Genomic DNA, 21,054 nt, shown 5'->3' with positions numbered 1-21,054 from the left:
CATCTTCTAAAACAAAATGCAACTCCAGCACTCCCCCTATCCCGTCAGTGATAGGTGAGGCACACACAGGGTCAGGCAGTTTGCACGAGCATCTCACACACAGAAATTACTGTTCTTAAGAGTAGTAACATGTCTCAAGTTGTTGATTTAAAATGTAACAGTAGTTTCTACAACATGATTTTAATGCTGACCACTGCACACCTTTTATTTGGAGCTATTTATTTTTGCTTAGCAAACTTCTGTATGTATGTCATGTTGCAAATTAACTGTTACCTTGGTAAGACTTGTTCTCTCAAAAAAAAAAAAACCTTAGTTATGTTCCCAAGTGGACACACCTGTGTCTACCCTGAAAAAAGTCTGCAGGGTCAGGAGTTTGGTAGCCCTCCATCTATTTGTCCCCTTGCCCCCAGTCTCTTTCTTTGGTCCTCTGAAACCTTTTCCCTGCTACTTCATCTGTGCTCAGTGTCTACAGTTTCCTGTCCACCATCTTGTCATTCCACCTCCTCCTTCTTCCTGTTCTTCCATTCAAATTTTAAGAAATCATACAGTGCCTTTTTCAGCAGTTCATTTTCTCTGGTTCCTTGCAGATTCCACCCTTTCTTTCTTCCTCTGTGGACTACAGAGTTTCACTATTTGACTTGGAAGCATTGAGAAAAGGGCGCACAGTCCCACCCCTGGGGTTTTTTCTTTGCTCTAATTCCCTACACTGACCTTTGCTTTCAACCTTTCTTCTTTACACTCTCACCATCTGGAATTGTAACTCAGGCTCTGGACTTCACTACTCTTAAAGTTATCATTTCATGACTTTGAGAAAGCTGTCTTTTGAGATGTTTACTTTTTCTCTCAAGTTATTCCATCAACTTTTAGTCTATTTCTACTTCCACTATTGCACATTAGGGTAACTAACAAATATCAAGGCTTTAATAAATAAACTCTGCAGCACTGCCTAAATGCCACATTGGCATCTCAGTTTTGTTGCTATGGCCCTTAAAAATCCTTCTTCCTCAAGTCCAACAGAAACTTAATGGTGACCACTTGTAAAAATACCCACTCTATGTCCAAACTAGATGGATGGTAGTGATGGAGTTGAGTCACTCCTACCCAAACACTTAACATGTGATGTTATTTCTCTGTAAATTTTATTTTAATAACTTTAGATTCAATTTGCCCCTCCATTTAACACTTTTCTCTTACAAAGCAAGCAGTAAACACGATGAGGGACATTGTCATGGAGATTATCCAGACAAAGATAGAAACAGGTGTTCAGAGAAATAACAGCCTCAAACTGTTCTGGTAGGTTTTGTTATGTCTAAATAATTACTTGAATAAAAACCTTAGAGATTCATTACTTACTTTAGGTATGGCAGTTTACAGGTCCATACACCTTTCCTACATATAAAGAAATACCACTGAATGAAACGTGCTATCTTTGCTTGTTTGTTGGTTTGGTTGGTTTGGGGTTTTTTTTTTGGTGTAGGTGTAATAGTCCAGAGCTTAATCCAGCAAGAGACACTGTGTGAACTTTGGTCTCCCATTAAAGAGAAGAAGGATAAACCCATGTCTTCACATTAAGGAAATGCTGAGCAAACTCTTCTCACTTTCACCCTTTGCAAGTGACTCAAGTTAGTGTCTGATTACCACAGTAATTCCAATCACTATTTACTCAAACTCTGCTTCTCATCCCTAAGTCTCTGACTGTTCTGTCATTCTCCTTCTCCAAGTTATCTTTTACTTCTCATTTTTCAGGATTTCATCTTTTCAAAAACAGCAAGTAGAACAAGGCCAAGTGCTTCAAGATTAGATTAGATGGCTAATCCCAGTTTTATTTTTACTTTGAAATAAGGAGATTTAATTTTCTGAAATTGCAGCAAAAGGAAGAAGTAAAAAAGCAGATGGATAGAAAAATTTAAAAAAAGGAACAGAAAAACTTTGTGGGTGAATCCCAATCTGTCTCTTTTTAAGTATCACATGACCAAGTGCAAAATATTATTTTAAATAAAACTTGTTAATATGTTACCTTAAACCAGAACCCTCTTCTTAGCAGATTTGATCCAATGTACACTGAGATTAATGGAATAGTCTATTCACTTAAAGCTGAGTAAAACAATAAAATAGTAAAAATATTCAAACTAAGTATTTCCCTATTGCTTTAAGCACTTAATTCGTATTTTTCACCCAAAAAAAGGGTAAATTTCTTTCTAAATCAACTGTATGATGTATTTTACATAAAACTGGGAGTTCAAGGTGAGATTCAATAGAGCATATCTATATATTGACTCTAAAATAATTCCACAGCTTTTTATTGTCACCATCTTGTTCTATTATTACTTCTGTTGGCTACCTTTTCTTCTTTTATGCTAGTTATACTTGGCAGTTTTCAATTCTAGCCAACAATTTATTCAGTGTTTCCTGAAACAAATGCACAGTACAATTATATCAAGTCAGAAAAACATATTTAAAAGGCTTTGGGGTTTTTTTTCCAAACTCAAATATTGGGATTTAGTAAATTAATCTACATTTTTACCAATGACATAGTAAATTATAGGGGAATATTAGCCGCACCTACCCAAAAGGAAATGGATCTTTATGAAAAATGGTCTTAAACTACAGCATTCACTGTGAATTTACACAATATTATATGGAGCCTTACTGACTAACATTTCATAAGGAGAGAAGTTTCAGAAATGCAATGTTTTAAAATAGAAATGTCAACATGTCACGTCAAAAACATGTCCTCTTTTTCCCCTCTGAAAAATGTTTTGTTCTATGAGGTAATTATATTTTATATAATCTTTACAGTTGTTTAAGTAGAAAATAGACTTTGTTTTCCCAAGGAAAATGTGTTCAAAAACCAAAGTATTGTTTTGTTTTCCTTATAATTTTAGTATACTACCTGGGATTTTTTACCCAATTAAAAGAGAACGTGCCTTCTATATTTCCTATGGTGTGATAATAACATGCCTCAGAACCTGACTCACATAATTCCCTCAAAAACTATTCATTCTGCTGCAGAAAAAATCTTGCAGGTAAAATTCATCTGCAGTGAAAGTTTGGTACTCAGTCTATAACTCAGCCATGCCCATTCTGCAAAGGCAATCCAGGTATGAGCTACGTTTTCAGTGGACTTACTGCCAAGTCACAGCAAAGTAAGCAGTGAAGTTCCTAAGACACAATAACCTTCACACATTTAGATCTGACTTAAGCAGAATTAAGTTTTAGTCTTTGGTGCTCTCATCTGTAGTCTGTAATCCCCACACCTGTGATATGCACATCTTTGATTCCAATTATTTCACCTCTTGGCTGTTTCCTTCAGCTCAGGAGATGCAAAGGAAGAAAAGTGCTCCATTTCACTCCCTGTTATCACCTTTGCTACTTACTCCTTTCCTCCCATCCCTAATCCTCACAACTTCCCCTTGCCACCCCCTAGCTGTCAGCACAGTTTGCTTTGTCACCTCCTCATCCCCTCCGGAGAGGGATATGATAAGTGTGGAATAAGTGCAAAGCTGCTCTCCAGGGCCCTCTGCAGCAGCTCATACAGCACAAACAAAGCTGGCTGAGATGTGCTATGTGGAAGGTAAATCCTTGTACATATCTATGTTGCAATGTAAACATGTTTATTTATACGGGACTGAGAAGTTAAGATTATTGTACTTCCACGGAAATTGCCTGAAAACTGTGCTTGACAGGTGCCTTGTAGTGAAACAGAGTGTAAACAGAAGTCTGACAGTCCAAATCACTATTGCAGCAGAAATCCACAAAGGCCAAAATGATAGCACTTATTATTTATCCAGCTGTGTCTTTAAAAAAAACCCCCACAACTAGAAGATAAACAGAAACATAAAAGTATGAGAAAAAAATGTTATAAATGAGCCATAGTGAGCAACCACCACAAAAAGGCTTAAGCACAGATTGGTGGAAGCAGTAGCAAAGCCTTATGATGTAGCAAATAAAAGAAGCTGCCCATGATTTCAGTGTCTGTAGTAACAATTACACAGTGTTATCAGGCTCAGGCTGCTGGAACAGAGGGGCAGAAAAGTTCCCTTTCTCTTGCAGCCTGCAGAGCAGCAAAGAGCAGCCCTGAAAGGAGGATGGGGCCAAGCCTTTGGCTTTGGTTGGAGCTCGCTATTAGAGACCTGCTGCCAGAGCCTGGCAATGCAGAGGGGTTTCGGACATGACGTATGACTGATAAATTTGCAGGCAAAGGTATACACAACTTGGGAAATGTGTGTGCTTGTGTGTGCGTTCAGCATGGACTCTTTCATGCGTATATATGTAGGATCTCTGCAGAAGCAGCAAAATCATTAAGGAATAATCAGCTGCATGCTTTCACTTAATCATTGTTGGATATTTATAAGGCTTTCAGGAGAGTCATCTAGGCAGTTTTTAGTTTACAGAGACAGTAGCTGTTTGATTTACATTTGGAACTAGACAGTTGATTATTTATGAACACATAGTTCACTGCTCTCAACAATTCAATTGCTTGCCAGCTATCATTAAATCTATCAGTAGTGACCAACCAACACTTGATTTGCTCATTACCAGATAAACCACCAGTACAGATTCATGTACAAACCAGATATCAACTCCACATCACCCAAATCAGCTTGTGCTTACTGTTGGCAGACAGCAGTAGGCACCTTGTCAAGTTAGGATGTTGTTTTATGACCAGTGGAAGAAACTGCCTGCCATCTGTACAAGTGAGGGAGAGTGTCTCTGCTCACACCCTTACAAATGGATGATTTCTAGATTAGTCTGACTGGACTCTGCTCTAATTGGAGCCTGTCTATATTCTTTCCTTTGGAGATTTTCAATCAGATCAGTTTGTTGATCAGACTTATCTTCATCGTTGTGATTCTTACACCTAATGCAAAGGTAGAGCAGGAGTAAACACTCTAGGACACTGGAAAAGGCAGGCCCCTAGTGCACTTGCAGTGTTTGGCTTACAGTGATTGCAGTCTCTTTGTGCTGGTGTAAAATACAGCAGAAATTTGCTGCCACGATGGACCAATTCTTAGATGTCAAAGTAAACAAAATAATGGGAAGAAAGGATGGGTGGGCAGACAACAACCAAAAGCTCTTCTCTAGGATTGTACAAGATGTTCAAGGAACTGCATTCCTAACTGCGTTCACAGAAGTAGTTTCTACAGAACACATCACGTTGTTACTTGACCATGCTAATAATCATCCATTCAAAGCCCTTTTCACAAACACAATTTACTCCTGTCCAAGATGCTACAGGATGCTTCTCTGCAACCTTTCCTTAATGACACTGCCTGTAAATGTTAACTAACAGAAAAGCTCCAGAGCACATTTTAGCACTTCAGAACACAGCATGTGGACCACTTGGGTGTCACTGGGAAAATTCTGATGATTTGTTTCAATAATAACTATATTGATGGTAAGAACAAAATTAAGATAATATGAAAATTTGTGGAAATTAAATAAGTGTTGATGGAGGGAAATGTTCAGAAAAGGAGTATACCAGAATGAGGTTATATTAAAATCAGTAACAGTGTGTTAATTGCTCTGCTCTTACATTACTTCCTTTTATCACTTACCATTGTCTGCCAAATCAATGACCAAACAGACCAGTTCATTCTGCTAAGTAACAGACTACATCTGCCTTTGTGCAGACTCTCTTCAGTTTTAAAAGAAACCTAATTGAGGAAAGACAAATATAGCTGGCAAAAAAATATTGTAAGAGCTTTCCCCCTTTTAACAATGGCATTTAGAAAACTTACTTCAGCTGTGTAAATTTACAGCATCAACTGAAACAGGATTATACACTGCTAGGTTACTAAAATAAAACATTCTGTAATTCCCTATTTCAATTTGTAGTGTTTACAAAATCAAAATTGATCCTTTTACAGGCATAGCCAGAAGTGCAATTCGGAGGTACAAGTAAGAAGATGCACAAACACAGTATTCCCAAACGGAGGCTTTTACAGGTCATATTTTTTGTGCTAAGCTGATTCTGGAGAAGGTGCAGATACCCAGAGTCAATAGCTAAATCCCCTGTTCCACGCTACTACACAATCACAAATCTACACCTGAAGGCTATCGAGCCACTGTTCTGCCCAGGGGAACACTGTGTTCCATTTAATGCTGTAATCTTGGCCATTTTTCCTGCATTCGTTCTTCCATTTTCATGTTTGCTGTCTTCAAATGTCTTTCAAAAACCAAGCCAACCTCAAAACCTCAAAAAAGCGTCTCTCAAGTGTCATGTATCTTCCAGGTTAAGGGTCATTCAGTACCCTGAATTTTTCACTGTTCAATTCATAATTGATCTATACAATTGGTCCTGTGCCCCATCTACTCGTTGCACATGGCTTGACTTCTGCCCCACTCTTTTTGAGAGGGGAATCCTGTGCTACTCTGTTTCTCTACAGTGTCTAGGCTCCAATGCCAGACAATGAGTTGACATATTTTGTAACCACAGTATTACAGATAAGAGCAAAGTTAAAAATAGCAGGTAAATAAAACCATGGCAAAAGGCGAACCAAAATATTCTCATAATGTGCATCGAGAATGACAAAAATATAAGTACTAGTTAGCATGTCAACAAGAAATGAAAAAACTATAAATGGCACCCATGCCAAGATCTACAAGTTGGATTAGCCTGGGAACAAACTAAGAATGAAGCAAATGACAGATATAAATAGACTATGAGCTGTAGCACTCTGCTCCATTATGAGATAATTGGAAGAGATAGATAAGGGGGAAGTCTAAAGTGAACATCATGTACTAAAATTTTTATAAGGCATTTCAAAAGGTTCTCTGGAGGTTGATACTGAAGGTAAAAAATCACATGCACATAGAAAGGAAAATAAGTAAACAACACAAAAAAGTAAAATAAATTTGTTCTGATATAACATAGAGTGCTTACCCTCAGTAAAAATACTGTAGAAATATGCCATTTTTTCATATTTTCAATGTAATAAATCAGCTTAAAAGTCACAGAGGAAAAGAACCTACTGAATAAGAAGGTTATAACTTGAAAAAAATATAGGACAAACCCCTGTTTCATAAAGGAATGTACAGATAGAACAGAGAGCCTTCTAATAGAATAAAACATGTAATTTCTTATTGACATAGCAAAGCAGAGACTGGTTGCATCTATAAAGCAGAAATAAAGCAAAGCAAAATTAATCTTTATTTGCCTGGACACCAGACAATAAGAACACTAAAGCAACAGCATTTAATAAATATTTTTCAAATTGTATACATCTACTTAGTTGAACTCAAAGGAATTATAAATCAATATACTTTACTCTCTGTGGTGTGGATATATTAATGTTTATGTAAAATGTGTTCATCAATATTTATTAACCAGACTCTCACCTCTGTGTATCTGGTCAAAGAGATGCTAAAAGGACCAACCCATATACAATTCTTCTCTAAGGAGACATATATCCTGCTACATTAAATGAGATTTTTGCTGTTTGTCTCACTACAGGCTAAGAATTCATCTTCATATCTCATAAATAGAAGCAGAGGGAAGAACTTTGATTTCTGCTCACTTTTCAATCTTCATCCCTTTGTTATAAGGAAATTAGTCTACTTCAGTAGCTTTTCAGGCTAAGGTTTTCTGATATTCTACTGTATGCACCCTTTCCTAGGATTTTATCTTGCAATGCAAATGGAGGTTATGTATTTTTAACAAGGGAAAATAAGTATGAACAATTTCCAGGATTGTGTGACTTGGAAAATCAAACAGTTCCAAGGCCTTTAAGAATTTTTCTTCCCTTTCTAATAACTCTATCCATCTTTCTCTCCTGGTACGTCTGTGAATGAACTAAGGGTCTGAAATTGCATTGTTACAACTGGAAGTCTGAAAAATTATCTGAAAGGCAAAGCTTAGTACTTGTAGTTTACCAGCTTCACTGGAAGAGAAGGAAGATAATGGTTCTGCTGCTACCTACATTTTACACATCTAATCCACTCATTTTATCATAGGCATTAAGAGCAAACATGCCATTCTCTTGCATATCTTTGATTCAAATCCCTGCCTGGGCTTCTCACGTTTTCTGTGGTCACTTGCTTAGTTCAGCACTCTACTCTTCAGCTCTAAAAGGTTTCCACAAAAACTACAAATAGATAAAAGTTATAAAATCAGGCTCTCATACCTCAGAGTGCTGTCAAATGTACATGATAATCACTAAAATGTGAATGAAACAGCCTCAGTTAAAATGACAGAGTGTAAAATGCCTCATCTTCAAAATGCTCCAGATTCTTATCACTAATGAAGTCGTGCAATAATGGCTGACTTGGGGGAATTTCAGGAGAAAGCTGCAGCCAATTCAGTCTAGACTCAGATATTAAATAAATTAGTCCACCTGGATTTTTGGTTTTGTTTTTCTCAGAATATTTTTTTTTCTTCCAATTCCACATAGTTGAAAAGGAAATTAGTGTAATTTATCAATAGACTGATTTTATTCCAGTTGACTGTATTGAACTATTTTTCCTCTGGAAATGGAGAAATGTATCTCAGATATATTCAAATATACTGTTAAATAGCATTCCTGCTGTATTTATGGAGTCCATTTATGCCAGTATTTCAGCATTTATCCAGCAATCCCGCTTATGCTGCCATATAATGAGTGAGATGATCAAATACCAATGAGAAATTTTCTATACCACTCTGGCTTTTTTCTATCGTGCCTTTAAAAATCACCAAATTTTCAATGAAGCTACTGAATTAACTTTAAACATATATGACTACATTTTTTTTTATTCTGAAGATCAACTTGACATTTAATTTTCTTTTTTATGCTTATCTTCGTAACATCTTATCAAAATCTCAGCCGGACTTCAGAGTCAAATTTAGATCTTCTGTCTATGGTTAGAGCGCTATGTGGTAATTTATGAGAGACTTCCTTGTAAGGTTAGTGAGAGAAGAACTTCCTCTTGGCTACCTAAATGCCACCTACTTTAATGCTAGCTTACCTCTGATGAGAAATTACCTTTTAAAGTAAAGCTTTACACACAAAAGAAAGAATATTTCAATTTATTATTTGGCACTGTAAACTTCAGCCTGGGGTACTTTCCAAATTAAAATATGTGAAATTAAAATAAATACTGGGCATACTTTGGTTCTTAATATAATTAGTTTCCCAGACTCCTGATGCTCCAAATTAGCCAGTTTACATTCTCTTGAAATACTTGAAATGGGATCTGGTACTAAGGTTTGCAAGAAAACCAAGTGCTGTAATATGCAGTTATCATTTTTGTATCTGCTTGTTGTTTAGCATTGGACTTGTAGAGAGGTTGTATTTACAGAAGCACCCAAAGCATCTCCATCCTTAAAATACTGAGTATCAACAAATTAGCATATTCTTTTCAACATTTTGACTGATACATGTCTTATCTGTGAACCTCTCAATCTCCTAGAATATTTTTAGATTGTCAAACACTGGTGGTTAAGCTGTCACCTGAAATATTCTATTTAGGAGCTGACAGTATGCATTGCCATTTAAAATATATAAAATAAGAAGGATACACTGGCAGAATGCTCCATGAACTTCAATATAGGGTAGCACAGATGATTTCCGATTATACATGAAATACATATATTCCAATTTCAACTAGTTATACATACATCTCAACTCTGTAGGGGCTCAAAATGTAGTCATGCATTTATCATGACTCATTTATCAAACTAAGACTTAGAGTAATAAACTATTATTTCACATTTGAGAGTGAAAAATTCAGCACAGAATTTACTGGACTTCTGTTTCAACTGTGTTTCTATTTTACCTATTATGCCTATATTTATTCTAGTGATAAAGGCAACTGAAGCTAGCTTTGAGTTTTCCATATATTGGGAAATCTCTGCAGTTATATCTGCTGCCTTAATAAGTTACACAGGATCAAGGTGAAATAAATGAAGTTGATCAGAAGTCATGATACTGTATTGCCTGGTACTTCAATGGAAAAAAAACCTCTACTACTAAGACTGAGACCCATGAAATGAATGCCTTTTAAGGAGAACATGGTAGTCAATATGAAAAGATGAAAATCCCTCTGCAAATTACTTAAAAAGCAGTTTATATGTGCCCCAATCCTCCATAACTGTCAGGACACTCTTTGGCTAACTTTCTTCACATAGATTTAGTAGGTGTACAGTATTTCAGTGACACATAGGGAATACAACTGTGGCCAAAACAATAATGTACACTAGTGATGCACTTTAAATGCACTTTAGGTGGCATGGCAATCTCACAGGTAAAACACTGGTGTTTGGCTTTCACAGTTTCATAGTTTCAACTATAGATCTGTCAGAAGTAGAGAGACTAGGAAACGAGGAGAGCATGGCAAATAAGGAAAAGAGATGCTATTTGGAGGTTTTATTTATCTGTAAGGAAAAACACACAGAACAATATTCAATAAAGTTTAATTTTTACTGCTCTCTCTTTATTCTAGTCATAGGCTGCAGCATTGCCAAAGGAAAAATATCACTAGTTAATAATAGCACTCTTAAAGGTAATGACATTATATTTTTACTATTTTTAGAGTTTTTAGTAGCTAAAAATATTACACCATTATCTTTTGGATCATATTCCAAAATTACGCACTGACCATTGTCACAACACACACGGGAGCATGGAATAACATTACATGAGATCACCTAATTTTTTCTTGCGTGTTTATTTCTTCTCCAAGCTACATTTTTCCTTCTAGCTGGAAAGGATTAGGTAGGATGCAAGACAGTGACATCAAAGGCAATACATAAAGTTAGTTTAAAAGCTTATGTCTTTTTTTCTGTACTCTGCTTGACTCCCCACCTGTCCACAGGTTGAGTTAGATTAAAAATATTTGTTTATTACAGGGCAAGAAATTATGGGAGCCATGCCTGATCTGGAAGGGAAAAAGTCATAAGAAGTCAAATGAAATTTGTCAAGAACTTCCCACAGACACCTTAACAAGCCTAGAAAGAACTTTTCTGAGATTCCATTTATAGCTGAAGTGTTAAAAAGTTGAAAAGAAAAAAAAAATATACCACATATGCTTTTTACACATGCCCAGGAGCAGGGTAACTTTATAAAAAGGAGTGCCTTTTTAAAGTTACACATTGAGACAGTCCACATATGCAATCTGGAAACACTTAAGACAACACCCCAAAATATGCCATTAGAATGCCAGCAACTCTGAGAAGTAATACAGGGCTGAATATCAGATTATAGCAATTTTCCTGAAATGATGGGAGCTGTGCACACTTGCAGTCTCCCACAAGCATGTGCACACAACAGGAGAGTATTTAACAGCTAAATTACAAAGAGAAGGAGCATTCAGGCAAATACTCAGGAAAAGACATAAACCAGAAGCCCAGCACTTGACAGGAGGTGTCTCTCCTGATGCTTCCCACAGAGACTCCCTGCCACAGAGAAAGGTTGTGGAGATTCCACTTCCTCTGCCAAATCATCAGGAAAAGAGTGCTGATGACATTTCCTGCTAATGACTCCTTCCAAAAGAATTGCACCCTAATACATATCTGTATTCATTCTCTAGTATTTAAAGCTGCTTTGGCTCCAATGATGACATGCAGATGGAGGATAAAATATGTAGGATTTCTGAAGTAATACTTGCAGCTTAACACATGTATACAGTGCAATATATCTAACAGTGGATTGGAATTGATTCCTTCCTTTCAGATGAAGCCTGATGCACAGATATTATTGTTTTACATGGAAAAAATTACAAAATTTTCATATAAATTATAAATGTCTCATTAAGGAGTGGCAATGATTCAAGAACTCTGAACGCATAATTGAACAGGTGCTTTTAAAAGTCATTATCTCTAAAATGTCACCTGTCTGATACTGTTCTCTCCACAGCTAACAGGGTACACATAATTACTTACTTCATATAAATCTTAGTCTCCTTACTCAGAATGAGCTATTACACTTCCTGATTAATCATAAGGCATGGTTTTAATTATCTCTTCATTAGTTTAAGAAAAATGTAAAATATCAAGTTTCACAATATTTTAAAAGTTTAATTCTGTCATCTTTATTCATATTAAATAACACTTAGTACTCTCCGAAGTAAAATGCTGTTCATCAGTTTTATGGCTGGCAGAATAGTTTGCCCAGTATTTAATTTTTCAGAATAATGATGTCAAACTTTCAAAATGTGCCTTGTGTGTGCTTAGAAAATCATTTAGCAAGTGCCTTCAGAATACTGGCCTAGTCAATGTAAACACTGTTTTTTTCCCCCTTAAATATAACTTCCAAAATGAATGCATCAATTTCTGATTTTGATGGCTTTTTTGACAGTCAAATTTACTTAAAATCTGTTTAGCTAGCTGTATTAGTACGGGGGGTCAGGACAGGTGTTGTTCTGTTATCTTGTTTGCAAGTCTGACACAGACCTTAGTGCGGATCAGATTTAGGTGGGATATGTGGATACAATGAGGAGGGGTCTGTTTTTGTGGGCAGAATGGGCTGGATGGATGCCAGGAGGTCTGATAGCCAATTCTCCAATGTCGAGGGTGGTACAAGAAAGCACAGTAATATTCCCAGTATTTCCAGCTCTCTCCACCTGGCCACTTTCGTCACTCTAAAGTGGTTCTGCCATCTTAGAAAGGAAAGGAATTTCCAAATGCTCAGTTCAGCTTAGCCTGAAGTCAAGTAGCAGCAGGGTGCTACATGGCTTTATGTCCCCACTCACCTGCCTTAGAAGACATCTACCTTATAATCTCAGTAACAGCGATCTTCTAACAGCTTGTTCTTATCTGAAATTAGGTGCAAAACCTGAGGTCTTCTACAACAGTCTCAGAGCAGTCTATATCCCAGCAGAGTGCCTTATAGAGGCTCCTGAAATTTTCTCTCTCCTGCACAGTCAGAGGTACTTCCTCCATAATCTGAAACATTCCCAGGAGTCAGACTTGGTCTTCCAACATTCTGAATCACCAGCTGAGATGGTCACAGTGACCGCCACAATTAATTGTCTTAAATGGATTCATAATGTCACATTAATTTAACTCACTTTGATGTTCTTTTCTGAACTCAAATTATACTTTGCAAACTGCCAAAAAATTAAAAAAAAAAAAATGAAGGGAAAGCTAATCAAGACTTTAAAATTAACTCAGTGCATTTTGAATGTTGTTTGTACCATTTTAGCTAAGTTGTAGTTTTCATGCAATCTGCGGTCAATGCCAGTACAAAAATAAATGATCATGTGGGTCACTATTTGAATGCAGTCCTCAGTGTCAACGAGACACACAATATCTGCAATGGCTCTGGTGAGATTAGCTTCTCACTGATGATAATTTTAGGTAGGTGAAAAATCTACTTAGATTTCGATAGTCTTTATAAAACAAGGTTGATTAATCAACATCTGCCCATTATAGAGTAGGCTGCTCCACTTTTTGTGTCTGTATTATGTTCTTTGAATTACTACTGAGAGAGCAAAACAGTAATTAAAGACTGGACATAATCTACAAAAATGGCTTTTCAAAAGGTATTTGTTGAACTGAAAGCCTTTTGAACAATGATCAAATTCTAGATTGCTGTACACAGTGAAAACATAGCTCACTCACTTCTCAAAAGGGTACATTCAGCTAAATATAGAGCTCAGCCTTCAGTCCCTCTGTTAGAGCTGTCTCTGCTCCGTGGTGAGAACTACAGGGCAACAGTGATATGTGACCAGTGCCCTCAGCTTCTTTTGAATTTGGTGTGAAGATGAGAAACTAAATCCCATTCCAGGGTCAGAGAATGTTGTGTATCAACAGCTGTTATTCATAAGCGACAAGTATAACCACAAGTTTTCCATTTGCAGTGCAGCTTTTTGGGTTTTTTCCCATTGCATTTGGTTAAGATTAGGTTTGGTAACCCTGGTTTTGTCTGTACTGCAGTTTTCTTGAGCCACAAGGTCGACAGAAAACAAAGTGAGAAAAACATAAAACCTCTAGAACATTTTTGGTTATTCAGAACAGTAAATGAGCAAGGCTATTTTTCTATGTTTACTCCTTATTACATATTTTAACAATCACTGCGCTGTGAAGGAGCTCTGTAACTTTAAGTTATAAATACAGCAAACGGCATTAATTTTAACATCATAGAAATTAAAGGGCAAAACTCTTTTCTTTACAAAATGCCAAAGGGGTTTGACTCAGGGTACAGAATCTAGGAGGGAGGGCCAGACTTTCCTGGCAGAGCTAACCCATAGTGAGGACTGTTGCTCAAACTGTCATTGTCCCTGCCGGCACATGACCCTTGTGCTGCTGGAGATGCAGTTATTAATGGCTAAATCTGACAGGAGACTTGTCACACCCAGGCACAGGAGAAGGCAGTCTTCTCTTTTTTGCTACCTCAGTAGATAACTTGCACTGATAATTATCTAATGCCTTCCTTCCACATCTTCCATAGCTTGGTACTTGGCAAGGCAGGCACAGAAATTAGACTTGGCAACCTGCTTTCCACCACAAAAATATAGCACTTCCCAACAGGTATCTCCCCAAGTGGAGACAGGATTTGTCCCTCAAGAGACCTCTGAGTAAATAATAATATCACTGTTTTTATCTGTGAGGATAAACACTGGGTTTTGTCTCCTAATGACTGTTTCTGTTTTATTGCTACTTCCCACCAGGAAGTTGACTGCTAACATAATTAGCAGATGATTGCACGGGGGAGGCTGAAATCTTTAACAGCTGTTTTAAAGCATTCTGCACCAAATCTTCAATGCTGCAGAACACTTAGAGCTCTTGAATGGCAATCTCTCCAATGACACAGATTATGGGACCATGGAATGGAGGCCTCCAGGAAGGACTTAACTTGTTCATTTACTTGGAAAAAAAGGTGAAGAACTCATGTTGAAAGTGTTTCGTGGATTAGTATAATCATTTGGGCATACTGTGACAGAATTTAGATAAGATAAAATCACCTTTGATTGTGAAATCTAGAAACTAAATGTACAGCACAGAAATAGATTTTACAACTTTACTCTTTCTATAAAAGAAAGTGCAGACTTTTCTGATGCTCCAAGTGATCTATTTCTTTGTTACAGGAAAAAGGGAAGACAGTATGAATCAATGCTACCATTTGTTATAGACAAGTCACTATAAAAGAAAGGCAGAGTGCAGCACAGAGCTTACTATTATAAAATAAATAGTCTTAATCATTGGGTGTGATAGAATAATAATCATAAAATTAGGAGGGAAAGAACTGCTTTAGCTCCCCATGGAGTATTATAGAGTCTGCCAGATGTAAAGTAGTATGTGTCAAGTTGTAGATGGAAAAATAAGAGCTTTAGCAATAAATCTATAATTAAGTAATGATTGAAGTACCAAGTACATTTACAAACTGAGCATCCTGTTGTCCCAGAGGAGAAAAACTACTTGGTCTGTGAGAGTTTTCAAAATGAGACACTTAAATGGTTTGTGCAGTATAAAACTTCTGCTGGGATGTGCTACCAGTATCTCCTTTCAGTCATAGCAGCACTGAAATTACTCTTCTCTTTCCAGGTCCTTTCCCAGTTCCACACTGTGTGCTAGTTTAAGTGGAATACAGAAACACAGAAAAAATGCACTTTGGCCTCCATTGTTGTTGCAAGAAATATGGTAAAACACAAATTAGAATGAGGCTAATGGCACTGCCTGCTACAAAGCATTACTTCCTCTCCCCTGCACACAGGTGTTTTATCTGTAACACAGACCCAGTTAAGATAAATTTAGAAAGATGTTGAGTATGGAAATATATTAAGTTTACTTTCCTGGGACTGTGCTCCTAAACCTCCCAAAGCGTGTAAACTCAGGCCTCTTGCTGTGGTAAATGCAGCAGTTTTACAAACATCAATACTTTTCTTTATTATTTCTTTTTTAAGCAGCAAGAAACTGCTTGGCCTTTACACACAGCAAGTTTTTTCAGGGTTTAGGGAAACTCAAACTTTTCAACTACTGCTATGCAGAGTCTGACTGCAAGGTATGAAAGCCCTTGCTCTCAGAGAATTAGACTGTTAAGATCTTGAGCAATTTCAATCAAAATCAAACATTTACATTAGAGTTTAAGCTTCTAAATCTCTTTATGGGTTTTGAAAATGTAGTTACAAGGGCAAAGCAAGATAAATTTGACAATATGTGCTCAAGTCCTTTTATTTGTAGCCTGTTAAATGAAAGAATTCCTGTAAGCTAACATGTTTTCTAAAATGAGGACCCCAAATTGACTAAAGTATTTCTCAAAGAAAAGAGGAGGATTATTTTGAAGAAACTGTAATAGAATTTTCTTTTGAGGAAATTACAATAGAATTTTTTACAAGTTGAATCTAGACTCAGTTGTTTTAAATCACTTGAATCAGAAACGTGTGGGCTTTTTATCCCTTTTTAGTTTAACAATCTCAGGTGATTTCCAAAAGGAAAGGCAAAGGGAAGGCTTCACTCACTAATTCACACTGTGACAAATGACTGTTAAAGTGCCTTCTGAGATTTACAGTGGGGAGCTGTTCCTTGAAAGTCACCAGTCAACATGACAGCCAGCAGGATACAATTGTCCAAGTGATGTGTGGAGGTGTTCTGTATTATGTGAATCTCCTTCCTTTCCAGATAGGTGGTAATGTGCATTTATGCAGAAAGCACACCAGAATGGAGGGCTGATTTTAATGTAATCCTATAAGTACTCAGTGTAAGAACAGTCCTTTCACAAAGGTAAAATTTAGCTCTATAGTTTTAAAATTAAAGTATATACTGTAGCAAAATGACTCAAATTTTAATCTCAATACAGAAGCAGGATTTGAAATGAATTTCTAGTACCAGTTAATGTTCTTGTTATATCTGTACAGAATAGAAAAAGAAATTTACAGAATTGGAAAATGTAAATTTTTGTTCTATGACTGAAACTGTAAAAATATCTTGCAGCAGCATATAAAAAAGTTATGAAATCGGATGCTTTGAAGATGGGGGTTGGACTACCCACAAGTTATCTGTTCATATTGTTTCCTTGGACGCTCCAACTGCCAAACCATTCCTGCACAGTTCAAGACAGTTTTGTCAGAGCAGGCAGAGGAGAATTTGAACAGTTCATCAGAATAAGCAATCATGCTTCAATGGTGGGAAACATTCCTGTCTTGCTAGAATTCACTAAACCAAATGCAGTTTTTATATCTTCAAGAGCTTCTAAAGAAAGGATTAAATGTCTGGGCATAAATGATTTAAGAAATGTGAGGTAAACTGTGTTCTGCAAGATACTAAATGCCTTAATAAAAAGGCAGTGATATGGAGAGAACATAAATGCTTTTCATTTTTAACTTAGAATTCTTTCTTTACACCTGTGTCGTCGTGTGGTTTGGATGTTTTGAAGCACATGGTAACTATGTACACAAAAACCTCTTCATTGTAGCTTTCACAAACTTACATGGGAACCTAGGAATAAACATCCTCTTTTATGTCCTCCTCTGCACAACTAACCAACATTGAACGTGCCACCTCTTCACTAGGTAGGGTGTTTTCTAATTTTATTTGTGTTGCTTCTCCACACAGCTGGTAAGAGTAAGGATTGATGATCAGTAGGGTTATGAAACATTTCATTGCATAGTTTACTATTACAATCACAATTTAATGAAAACCGGCTGAATTAGAGGTGAATAATTGTGCTAATCACTGAGTTCCCCCTTTATTTCTGCTCATTTCCCAGCAGCCAAACAGAAAGGTAAATTGCATTATGATGGTAAATAAACGTCTCAGAATATTCAGCAAATCAAAACAGTGTTTCATTTTCAGACACTTTCAATAATGAAAGCAAAATGTAATTTTCACAAAGGAGTATTAGCAATATTTACAGAACAAGTGAAAAAGTCAAGGATCCCACCTTCTCTTTTACCCTTAGCGCAGTGCCTGGTATATTTCCATGGCCAGAGGAAACGTGATCCATTGCCCTACTTGACACAGAATTCACCCACTTGACACACACACATGCTCTAGCTGGGCTAATCTTTTACACACTGCCTTGTAGAAGTGTTCTCCATATAAAATGAGTGTAGTGCAGCATCAAACATCATCTCCAGTTTTCAAAGGGAACCAGGTTCCTTTGAAAATCAAGCTTTGCAAAAACCAAAACTGATTTTAACATTCATTTCTTGGAAAAAAAAACTAAACCACTCAGCAAATTCAAGAATGCCAATAAATTATTCGAAGTAGCTTTCTTACTGAACAAAATCATTTGTCAAAGATTCAGCATGTTCTTCTGCACACAGCAACTTCTTTTATGAAAAATAATATACAATCCAATTTGGCGGTTTGTGGAAGATGACAGCCCAGAACCCATCTGTTACTGAAGCCAACTGCAAGGCTGGCTATGAATCTAAGCTATAAAAGCAGAATTTCTGGGGGGAGGGGACAGAAATGCAAAAGCAGTGAAATGGATGTTACTGTATTGAAGAAATAGAGGTAAGGAATGGATTATGAACAAGGTAACTAAAAAAAAGAAAAGTCTGAGTGAAGCTCCACTATAGAAGTCCCCAAGAAAAAAAATAAATTAGAAAGCTGTCTTCAAACAGGTAGAGATCTAAGAACAAAATTCCTGAATGAAAGTTCTGTTACAATCAACTACGCTTTTTAGCACATGTGCATTTTATAAATTAACAGAACATTTAAAAGAAATAGGTGATCAAACTCTCGCCCTAAAGAAATATAACCATTAAGGTTTCAAAATTGAACTATGATTATGTCGGAGATATACCCTTCAATGAAAAGAGGAGAAGTAACATAAATTCAGTTATGTTTATTATTAAATACTACCATATGAGATATAATGGTATATTCTATGCTATTAAAACTGATTTGGCGACACAGAATCCTAGATAAGAGGAATAATTCCATCTCTTCTCCTCTCTAAAAAACCAACAAGCATCTGAAAACCAGGAGATGGTTATCAGCACCTATCAGCAAAAAGATAGCATTTTTCCAGAAAGGGCATAAGGGAAGGAGAAGAGACATCCCCCAAGGATGAACAGACTGGGAAGAGCAAAAAGAGAATGGAACTAAGACAAGACAGAGCTTGGCTGGTAAGAGACCTGAAGTTCAGAGATCACACAGATGGAAAACCTTTAGCACACATCACACTGCCAGAGTTGAGAGCAAGTGGAATTAAAAAGTTGCAGTGAACTGGAAACATGCAGAAAAATATCTGCAGCATCTCAGCCAAAGTCCAATAACTAAAATGAACTATCTTGATCATGTGCAGCCTTCCTATAAGGCTACTTTAACTGTGTTTCAGTATTCAAATATTCCAATTCATAGTTGACATCCATTCAACTGAAGGGGTTACAAACCCCTTTCTATTGCACACTGTTTAGAATAGAATACAAAGGCTGTGATTCACCAAAACCAACCAGGAACCATTTACCTAAGAGTGCAAAGAAAAGACAATAAAGCTGACAAAAATAATATATACTTGTGTAATACTGATCATTGCAAACTAATAAGAAGCTTATCTCAGGGTCCCCATAGGTCTCCAATCTTTCTCATTCGAAGTTTCCTAGAAGTATGTATGATATTCTAAATATTCCACTTGACACTACTTCTTTGCAGAGCATGAATGCTTCTCCTACAATGGATAGCAGCAATATTCCAGCAACATAGGAAGGAATGAATACCTCAATATTTACACATGATAGCCTCCAGTTCAGGAAAGTAAGAATCTGGACAGACAAACAACAGATAATACACAAGATCTTTGCAAGAATGGCTCTCGTTCAGTTACTGGAAAGCTGGTATCCAAAAACACTGCTATGGTAACTTGCAGAGCTGGAGGAGAGTGTGCTGCTGTCACAGCCTCATGTAAAACACAATCCTGCTTGCATTGTGGGGAATTCCCTGCACACCTTCCTACCACTGTGCAGCTGTGCCCAGCCTCAGCACAGACAGCATATAAAGATCTAGAAAGCCATTTACATTTTTGTATTTCAGATTGTGCCAGAGATCTTTCTTGTAATGTTTGTTGGAATATTAATGAAATAATTAAAATCGACCATTAATTTTTCACCAGTTTTTTTGCTGCAGTTTTCAAATGGTAACCATGCTCTGGAAGACTTTTGTGCTATAATTCTGCTATCAAGATTGTTTTAAGAATTATTTACTTTTATTTTGTTAAATGCAGATAGACCTGAAATAGACAATAGCTAAAAGGATGCTCTGGGTTGTGCAGTTACACCATTTGCTATCTGTGACCAGATCATGCTTTTTCTGTAGAAGGTAACTTCATGAAGTGCAAGTCAAACAACTGGCATCTGGGAAGAGCTTGACAGAAGTTTAAACTAGAGGTGGAAAAAGTGTTAAGCCCCAGAGTGATCCAAAAAGGTATACAAACAATATTTTGTAAATTTTAGCCATCAAACCCCAAAACAAATAAATAAAGTTGTTAAAATAAGAAAGATTGTGGAGATTTTTCCTATTCCATTAGGAAATAAGATGCAGGTGTAACATGCTAAGATTACATTTTCTAAAATCTCAAAGAATCAGAAGTAATGACTACATTACATTATACTTATAATTTTTTTAAACAGTAAAACCATGCTTTGATAAACATACTATTTAACTCTCCCTTATGTAGTTACAATGCTGTCATTTCCAACCAACAGCATTCATTTCTTTGACTATATTAAGATGTTATTAACCATTTTATAACTGTCTGAATAAATAGCATTTGTTTAACTGCTTCAATGTAAGGCATATTCTCCTAAACAAAAGTAACATTTAGTTACACATTTGCATGATCGTGTGATTATCAATAAGAATCCATATTTCCTTAGAAAAGTAGCAATAATCTGAACAATGTAGAACAGCATTAAAATCTAAAGTTTCTGACTACCAAGTTAAAGACATACTCTGACAATGCAAATATATTGAATTAAAATCTATCCAATATGTTGCCAATTTTGCTTTTCTGACATTGGACTACAAGAGAGTGTTAGTACAAAGTGGATATGACACATATTTTGCAAGATGGGATCATGTAATAGTCTCTTGAGACACAAGGTTGTGTGGTCCAGTAGAGTGGAATGACGCTGGTGCTGCTCATGAACGCTGTTCATTCAACATTTTGAAACTGAACACACATTCACACG

The 21,054-nt window shown here is 36.5% G+C and overlaps 1 protein-coding gene across 4 annotated transcripts in view; it reads right to left on the bottom strand.

The window, feature by feature from the left end:
• Positions 1-21,054, bottom strand: part of KCNT2 (potassium sodium-activated channel subfamily T member 2) — a 114,966-nt gene that overhangs the window by 93,182 nt on the left and 730 nt on the right. The window lies entirely within an intron of this gene.

This window comes from Lonchura striata, chromosome 9 (genome assembly GCF_046129695.1).
Source record: "Lonchura striata isolate bLonStr1 chromosome 9, bLonStr1.mat, whole genome shotgun sequence".
NCBI classification, from domain to species: domain Eukaryota; kingdom Metazoa; phylum Chordata; class Aves; order Passeriformes; family Estrildidae; genus Lonchura; species Lonchura striata.
The sequence above is the reverse complement of the archived record's forward strand: the minus strand, read 5'-3'. Positions and strand labels throughout refer to the sequence as shown.